We start from the raw sequence: 9,191 nt of genomic DNA, 5'->3' as shown, positions 1-9,191 counted from the left end.
GACCTTCAGTAAGTCTTACTTTTAATGTTCTAATGTCACAGATGGATGAACAGTTCCATATGTCTGCAGGTTGTTTGTGGAACCTGTTTGGTAGAAAATCTTTACTTTGCACAGTCTACACCAGGGGTCTCAAACTTGCAGCCTGGGGGCCAGTTGAGGCCCACGGGATGATATTTTGTGGCCCCCTACTTGACATCAAAGTTTAGTGTTAGTGCGGCCTGCACGTAGTTCTCTAACGCACCTTTTTGCTGAGTCTCACCACGCTTTTATTTCATTTATCTGTATCACTTATGCTACCATAGATGGTCTCATGACAGCTTCCAGTGGAATTTGTTGTCAACGGTTGTCAAGCTAGCCAACTGCAAAGTACCTAGGGAAGAATGAAGGTTAGTCACTTAGTTGAAATCAAGATTATTATTGTTAATGAAAACTAACGAAATGATGAAAACTAGAATTGAAAACACATTTTCATTAATTGAAATAAATAAAAACTATAATTAAAAGAAAAAAAACAATAAGTAACTGAAACTGTATTGTGTGTTTACAAAACGTATGAAAATTATGGATAAAATTCCCTTCGTTTTCGTCTTTGTCAACATCGGATTGATACGAAAGTGATTTATTTCGCTCTAGCAATTTTAGCTAGTGTCACCATCCGACACTTTTTGCTCCGTCACTTGTGTTCACTTGTGGTTTCCAGTCGTCTTCTGGTCCCCACTCTACCTGGAAACATGGAGACTAAAGCAGCAGAGTCCTGTCTGGGATTGATTTGAATAGGAGCACAGAGAAGAAGAGAAAAGAGACCACTGAACTACAACTGAACTACAACTGAACTACAACTGAACTACAACTGAACTACAACTAAACTACAACTGAACTACAACTGAACTACAACTGAACTACAACTAAGCATTTAGAAAAATCATGAAAACTAATAAAAACTATCAAACCTGCTCTAAAAACGAATTAAAATGAACTGAATTAGAGAAAAAGAGTCAAAACTAAATAAAACTAAACTACAATGAAAAATCCAAAACTATTGGAACCTTGCTCTGAACTCATTGATAATCTTTCAAGGGGGGTCATGTAAAGCAAAAAGAGAATAGGTCCCAAAACAGACCCCTGTGGGACCCCACATGCTAGCCCTGCCACATCTGACAGAAACTGATTCACGAAGACAGAGGAACTCCTGTCAGTCAAAGAGGACGTGAACCACTTTAAACCTGTTCCACAAATCCCATGAGTCTGTCCGTCTGTTTAGTAGGACTTTGTGGTCCGCTGTATCGAAAACCACACAGAGGTCTAGACGTACCGAGACACTGTACCGACCAGAGTAGTTATTCAGCCTGCCTGTAGTTATTCAGACCAGTTTGGTTTCTTTAACCTAGGTTCGACCACTTCATGTCCAGGTCACATGTTTGACACCTGTGGTTGAACGGAATGCACACGTTTAAGTCCATGACATCTGAAGCAGGAAAAGCCCAGTAGTGATGGGAATCGATAAGAATTTAACGATTCCGATTCCATTATCGATTTAGCTTATCGATCCGATTCCTTATTGATTCTCTTTGGGTGAGGGAATAAAAGAGTACAAACAGGTGTGTTTGCATGAACTGTCTTTTATATTTCCATCTGCACAGAAAATAGAACATATACAGTATGGACAAATAATAAGAACAGATGACACCGGGCTGGTGGGGGGGGCACGTACAGTGAGAGTGAAACTCCAGACTCTTTACTAATTCCTCTGTTGCCGCTTTTCTACTACGTGGAAGCGGTTCGACTCGGCTCTGCCTGTCTCCTGTTGTTGTGCACCTCATGTCCTTTCCCTTCTTCCCTTCGAAAACTTGTATTTGGGTTCGACGTTTGTTGCCCGGACCAGAACTGGAACCAGCGTTCACTCTGCCGCTACATTCACAAGTGTCGCTGAGTAGAGAATCAAATACGTGACATTCCTGTAAATGAATCACATGTGGACAAACGTTTGAGGAGACTGGAGGGAGTCCACCTTTAGAAGAAATGGAAGCTTTGACAGAGTTCAACTGGACCTGGTGTGGTCTGTTTGGACCTGGTGTCTGTTTGGACCTGGTGTGGTCTGTTTGGACCTGGTGTCTGTTTGGACCTGGTGTCTGTTTGGACCTGGTGTGGTCTGTTTGGACCTGGTGTGGTCTGTTTGGACCTGGTGTGGTCTGTTTGGACCTGGTGTCTGTTTGGACCTGGTGTCTGTTTGGACCGTTTCTGCCTCAACATCATGTTGTCTTCGTTCTGACCAAAACAATGCAGTGTACGTGTGACATCATCGCGCATGCGCAATGAAGGTGGAATCGATAAACAGAATCGTTAAGCAGGCAGGCAAACGAGTCCAAGGAATCAAGCTACTGGGAACCAGTTCTCAAAAAGAACCGGTTCTGGATTCCCGTCCCTAAAGCCCACAGTAAACCCCAGATGAGTCCAAATCCAAATAAAACTCTACCGCACTCGTCCATCTGACTGAACGAAACTAAACACCCGTGGAGGTTTTAAACTCCAACTCTGTCCCGTCTGGAATGTGTGACCAGTTCTGTGTCGTTTAATTCAATTCTTTTCCCGTTTGTCGTGTTTGTGAGTCTGTTTGTGGTTTGCCTGGTTCTAAAAGCAGCTCCCACTGCAGAGGAGACGTGAGAGTCCAGACTCAGATCCTTCCCAGTGATCTCAGAGTGATGTAATGGGGGGGTTTCGGAGGTGGTCAGGCCGGAATACCGGGAATTCTGGGAGAGTGAGTGTGAGGCAGAACAAGCCCAGCGGTGTTTGCTTCCATTAAAGCTGTCCCCGTGGTGACGACAGAACAGCAGCAAATCAGTCCACTACGGTTTATCTAAGAGGAGCGGGAGTGAGATGTCCTGGAACGCAGAGCAGTCACCACTGAGTCATCAGATACCAGAGAGCTGAATGAACCATCCACAGACTGGAATGAGTCTGGGTTTATGCACATTCCAGAACTGGGCTTTCAGACTCTAACGTGCACTTGGACTGTCCTCTGTCCACATACGGGTTAGTGTGAACACATGTGGAACCACAAACACACCAAGGACTGTTCCATGTTCACCACCTGCCAAGGTTCAAACAGTTTGGATTTTTCATTCTAGTTTAGTTTTATTTAGTTTGGACTTTTTTTCTCTAATTCAGTTCGTTTTAATTTGTTTTTAGAGCAGGTTTGATAGTTTTTATTAGCTTTCATTTTTTTCTAAATGCTTAGTTCGAGTTTAGTTTTAGTTTAGTTGTAGTTTAGTTTAGTTTAGTTTTAGTTTAGTTGTAATTTAGTTTAGTTTTAGTTTAGTTGTAGTTTAGTTTAGTTGTAGTTCAGTTGTAGTTCAGTTGTAGTTCAGGTGTAGTTCAGTTGTAGGTCAGTTGTAGTTCAGGTGTAGTTCAGTTGTAGGTCAGTTGTAGTTCAGGTGTAGTTCAGTTGTAGTTCAGGTGTAGTTCAGTTGTAGTTTAGTTGTAGTTCAGTTGTAGGTCAGTTGTAGTTCAGGTGTAGTTCAGTTGTAGTTCAGGTGTAGTTCAGTTGTAGTTTAGTTGTAGTTCAGTTGTAGGTCAGTTGTAGTTCAGTTGTAGTTCAGTTGTAGTTCAGGTGTAGTTCAGTTGTAGTTCAGTTGTAGTTTAGTTGTAGTTCAGTTGTAGTTCAGGTGTAGTTCAGTTGTAGTTCAGGTGTAGTTCAGTTGTAGTTTAGTTGTAGTTCAGTTGTAGGTCAGTTGTAGTTCAGGTGTAGTTCAGTTGTAGGTCAGTTGTAGTTCAGGTGTAGTTCAGTTGTAGTTCAGGTGTAGTTCAGTTGTAGTTTAGTTGTAGTTCAGTTGTAGGTCAGTTGTAGTTCAGGTGTAGTTCAGTTGTAGTTCAGTTGTAGTTCAGTTGTAGTTTAGTTGTAGTTCAGGTGTAGTTCAGTTGTAGGTCAGTTGTAGTTCAGGTGTAGTTCAGTTGTAGTTCAGGTGTAGTTCAGTTGTAGTTTAGTTGTAGTTCAGTTGTAGGTCAGTTGTAGTTCAGTTGTAGTTCAGTTGTAGTTCAGTTGTAGTTCAGTTGTAGTTTAGTTGTAGTTCAGGTGTAGTTCAGGTGTAGTTCAGTTGTAGTTCAGTTGTAGTTCAGGTGTAGTTCAGTTGTAGTTTAGTTGTAGTTCAGTTGTAGGTCAGTTGTAGTTCAGGTGTAGTTCAGTTGTAGGTCAGTTGTAGTTCAGTTGTAGTTCAGTTGTAGTTCAGGTGTAGTTCAGTTGTAGTTCAGGTGTAGTTCAGGTGTAGTTCAGTTGTAGTTCAGTTGTAGTTCAGTTGTAGTTCAGGTGTAGTTCAGTTGTAGTTCAGTTGTAGTTCAGTTGTATATTCAGTTGTAGTTCAGTTGTAGTTCAGTTGTAGTTTAGTTGTAGTTCAGTTGTAGTTCAGTTGTAGTTCAGTTGTAGTTCAGGTGTAGTTCAGTTGTAGTTTAGTTGTAGTTCAGTTGTAGGTCAGTTGTAGTTCAGTTGTAGTTCAGTTGTAGTTCAGGTGTAGTTCAGTTGTAGTTCAGGTGTAGTTCAGTTGTAGTTCAGTTGTATATTCAGTTGTAGTTCAGTTGTAGTTCAGTTGTAGTTCAGTTGTATATTCAGTTGTAGTTTAGTTGTAGTTCAGTTGTAGTTCAGTTGTAGTTCAGTTGTATATTCAGTTGTAGTTCAGTTGTAGTTCAGGTGTATATTCAGTTGTAGTTTAGTTGTAGTTTAGTTGTAGTTCAGTTGTAGTTCAGTTGTAGTTCAGTTGTATATTCAGTTGTAGTTCAGTTGTAGTTCAGTTGTAGTTCAGTTGTAGTTCAGGTGTAGTTCAGTTGTATATTCAGTTGTAGTTCAGTTGTAGTTCAGTTGTAGTTCAGTTGTAGTTCAGTTGTATATTCAGTTGTAGTTCAGTTGTAGTTCAGTTGTAGTTCAGTTGTAGTTCAGGTGTATATTCAGTTGTAGTTTAGTTGTAGTTTAGTTGTAGTTCAGTTGTAGTTCAGTTGTAGTTCAGTTGTAGTTCAGTTGTAGTTTAGTTGTAGTTCAGTTGTAGTTCAGTTGTAGTTCAGTTGTAGTTCAGTGGTCTCTTTTCTCTTCTTCTCTGTGCTCCTATTCAAATCAATCCCAGACAGGACTCTGCTGCTTTAGTCTCCATGTTTCCAGGTAGAGTGGGGACCAGAAGACGACTGGAAACCACAAGTGAACACAAGTGACGGACCCTTAAATATCATATGGTGCCGCTAGCTGAAATTGCTTGAGGGAAATAAATCAATTTTGTATCAGTTCGACATTGACAAAGACAAAAACAAAGGGAATTTTATCCATAATTTTTATCTGTTTTAGTTAGTTTTGTAAACACACAATACAGTTTCAGTTAGTTATGTTTTTTTCATTTAATTCTAGTTTTTATTTATTTCAGTTAATGAAAATATTTTTACAATTCTAGTTTTCATCACTTCGTTAGTTTTTGTTAACAATAATTACCTTGGTGTGAGTGTATGAATAATTTAAATATTCATAAGAATTGAACCGTTTGTTCAATAGTTAAATTTCCAGTTGTGCTGATAGAATAGACCTTGTCCTTTCCATAGACATCTGAGCATGCTCAGTTCACCCCCCACCCCCTGTGGGATGCATAAAACTCAGTGTGTCACATAAGATAAAATAAGATAAGATAAGATATTCCTTTATTGATCCCACCTGACCCAGGACCACCACAAACTGGTTACACTCTATGTATTCATCATAAAGTACTCCATGTGTCTCCCCCACCACCACCCCCTCTCCCCCAGTCTCTCTATATCTCTATCGCTCTCTCTTTTCTCCTCCTTTACTCTCTCTCTTTAACCCCAGCTGGTCCTGTCACTCGTCCATCCTCCTCAGTCTGGCTCTGCTCCAGGTTTCTGCTGTTAAAGGTACTTTTTCCTTCCACTGTCACCATCACTAGTGTTTGCTCCTGGAGGATTCTGTTGGGTCTGGAAACTGGATTTGAGTCTGATTTGAATTGATAAAGCACTTTGTGACTCCGTCTGTGAAAAGTGCTCTAGAAATAAAATGTACTTACTTACTTACACTGGGGACATTCACAGCGTTGTCAGCAGCAAAATATACACATAAACATACACATACACAGAAAACAAAACAGTCATAAATTTGAGAAAAAAAGTGTTTAAAAGGAGAGTGCAAATACAGTTTGATATGAATGTAGCGCAAATGGTTATAAATATAAAAATATATATATATACAGATTTGAATATAATACAGATTTGAATATGTGTATATATAAATATAAATATAAATATAAATATAAATATAAATATAAATATAAATATATATATATATATATATATATGTACAGTACAGGCCAAAAGTTTGGACACACCTTCTCATTCTTTACATTTTCGTTATTTTCATGACTATTTCTGTCATATCAGTCCCTGGACTTTTTCTTGTTTTGTGTGTTTCCTGTTTTATTTTGTTAGTTTCCCTCATGTGTCTTGTCTGGTGTCTTTACTTCCTCTTTGTGTTCACCTTTGCCCTGATTACCTGCCTCCTCCCTGATTGTCTCCACCTGTGTCCAATTGTCTTCCCGCCCTCTTGTGTATTTAAACCCTGTGTTTCCCCCTGTTCGTTGCCAGTTCGTTTTCAACCCTTGGTGTGATTACTTACCAGCGTTTTTTGATCCTGCCTGCCTGTTGTGACCTGTTTTGCCCCTCGACCTCCGACTCTGCCTGTTCCTCGTCTGCCTGCTCGTCTGTCTTCGACCCCTGGTTTGTCCATCACACCTGAGAATACGCCTGACCCCTGTCTGTTCCTCTGCCTTGGTGCCTTTTCCTGGTTTTGACCCCTGCCTGGACTACTGGTACGTGAGCCTGCCTGACCCTATGTACGTTTGCCTGTCTGATAGTCTGCCCGTGCATGACCTGGTCTGTCCACTGATTCTCCTTTGCTCTCTCCTAGTCGGGTTCCCCTCGTGTGCTCCCGACCTGGGCCGTAACGAGGTTCACTTAAGATCCGAAGCCGAGACGAATCCCCATCTCAGTCCAGCTGAAGATACATTCATTACCATTCTGTGTGAACCTGTTACTCTGATTATTTCTAATAAATCCATTTTAATTGTACTCCTGTCTGAGGGTCTTGCATCTGGGTCCAGTATTCGTACAATCTGTCCTAACAATTTCCATTGTAGATTCTCACTGAAGGCATCAAAACTATGAATGAACACATGTGGAATTATGTACTTAACAAAAAAGTGTGAAATAACTGAAAACATCTCTTATATTCTAGTTTCTTCAAAGTATCCACCCTTAGCTCTGATGACTGCCTTGCACACTCTTGGCATTCTCTTGATGAGCTTCCAGAGGTAGTCACCTGAAATGGTTTCCACTTCATAGCTGTGCCTTGTCAGGGTTACTTAGTGGAATTTCTTGCCTTATTGATGGGGTTGGGACCATCAGTTGTGTTGTGCAGAAGTCAGGTTGATGCACAGCTGACAGCCCTATTGGACAACTGTTAGAATGCATATTATGGCGAGAACCAATCAGCTAAGTAAAGACAAACGAGTGGCCATCATTACTTTAAGAAATGAAGGTCAGTCAGTCTAGAACATTTCAAAAACTTTGAATGTGTCCCCAAGTGCAGTCGCAAAAACCATCAAGCGCTCCAACGGGACTGGCTCACATGAGGACCGCCCCAGGAAAGGAAGACCAAGAGTCACCTCTGATGCTGAAGATAAGTTCATCTGAGTCACCAGCCTCAGAAATCGCAAATTAACAGCAGCTCAGATTAGAGACCAGATGAATACCACACAGAGCTCTAGCAGCAGACACATCTCTACAACAACTGTTAAGAGGAGACTGCGTGAATCAGGCCTTCATGGTCAAACAGCTGCTAGGAAACCACTGCTCAGGAGAGGCAACAAACACAAGAGATTTATTTGGGCCAAGAAACCCAAGGAATAGACATTAGACCAGTGGAAATCTGTGCTTTGGTCTGATGAGTCCAAATTTCAGATCTTTGGATCCAACCGCCGTGTCTTTGTGCGACGCAGAAAAGGTGAACGGATGGATGCTACATGCCTGGTTCCCACCGTGAAGCATGGAGGGGGAGGTGTGATGGTGTGGGGGTGCTTTGCTGGTGACGCTGTTGGGGATTTATTCAAGATTGAAGGCAACCTGAATCAGCATGGCTACCACAGCATCCTGCAGTGACATGCCATTCCATCCGGTCTGCGTTTAGTTGGACCATCATTTATGTTTCAACAGGACAATGACCCCAAACACACCTCCAGGCTGTGTGAGGGATATTTGACCAAGAAGGAGAGTGATGGAGTGCTGCGCCAGATGACCTGGCCTCCACAGTCACCGGACCTGAACCCGATCAAGATGGTTTGGGGTGAGCTGGACCGCAGAGTGAAGGCAAAAGGGCCAACAAGTGCTAAGCATCTGTGGGAACTTCTTCAAGACTGTTAGGAAACCATTTCAGGTGACTACCTCTGGAAGCTCATCAAGAGAATGGCAAGAGTGTGCAAAGCAGTCATCAGAGCTAAGGGTGGATACTTTGAAGAAACTAGAATATAAGAGATGTTTTCAGTTATTTCACACTTTTTTGTTAAGTACATAATTCCACATGTGTTCATTCATAGTTTTGATGCCTTCAGTGAGAATCTACAATGAAAATAGTCATGAAAATAAAGAAAATGCAAAGAATGAGAAGGTGTGTCCAAACTTTTGGCCTGTACTGTATATACACACACACACATACACACACACACACACACACACACACATATATATATATATATATATACATATGTATGTTTACATATATATACATATACATACATATATACACACACACACACACACACATATATACATATATATGTTTATATATATATATATATACATACATATACATACATATATATATATACACATACACACACACACACACACACACACACATATATATATATATATATGAAATATGGTGCCACTAGATAAAATTGCTAGAGTGAAATAAATCAATTTCATGTCAATCCAACATTGACAACGATGAAAACGAAGGGAATTTTATCATAATTTTGTACATTCATTGTTTTCACCTTGTGTTTTACTCCATCTTTTGTCATTTTTATCCACATGCATCTTCTGCATTTACGTCGTTTTCGTCCATCTTTTGCTTTAGTTTTATTTCATCTTTCCGTCCTTGT

This window comes from Sphaeramia orbicularis, chromosome 15, assembly GCF_902148855.1.
Source record: "Sphaeramia orbicularis chromosome 15, fSphaOr1.1, whole genome shotgun sequence".
Lineage (NCBI taxonomy): Eukaryota > Metazoa > Chordata > Actinopteri > Kurtiformes > Apogonidae > Sphaeramia > Sphaeramia orbicularis.
Note: the sequence above shows the minus strand (reverse complement) of the source record.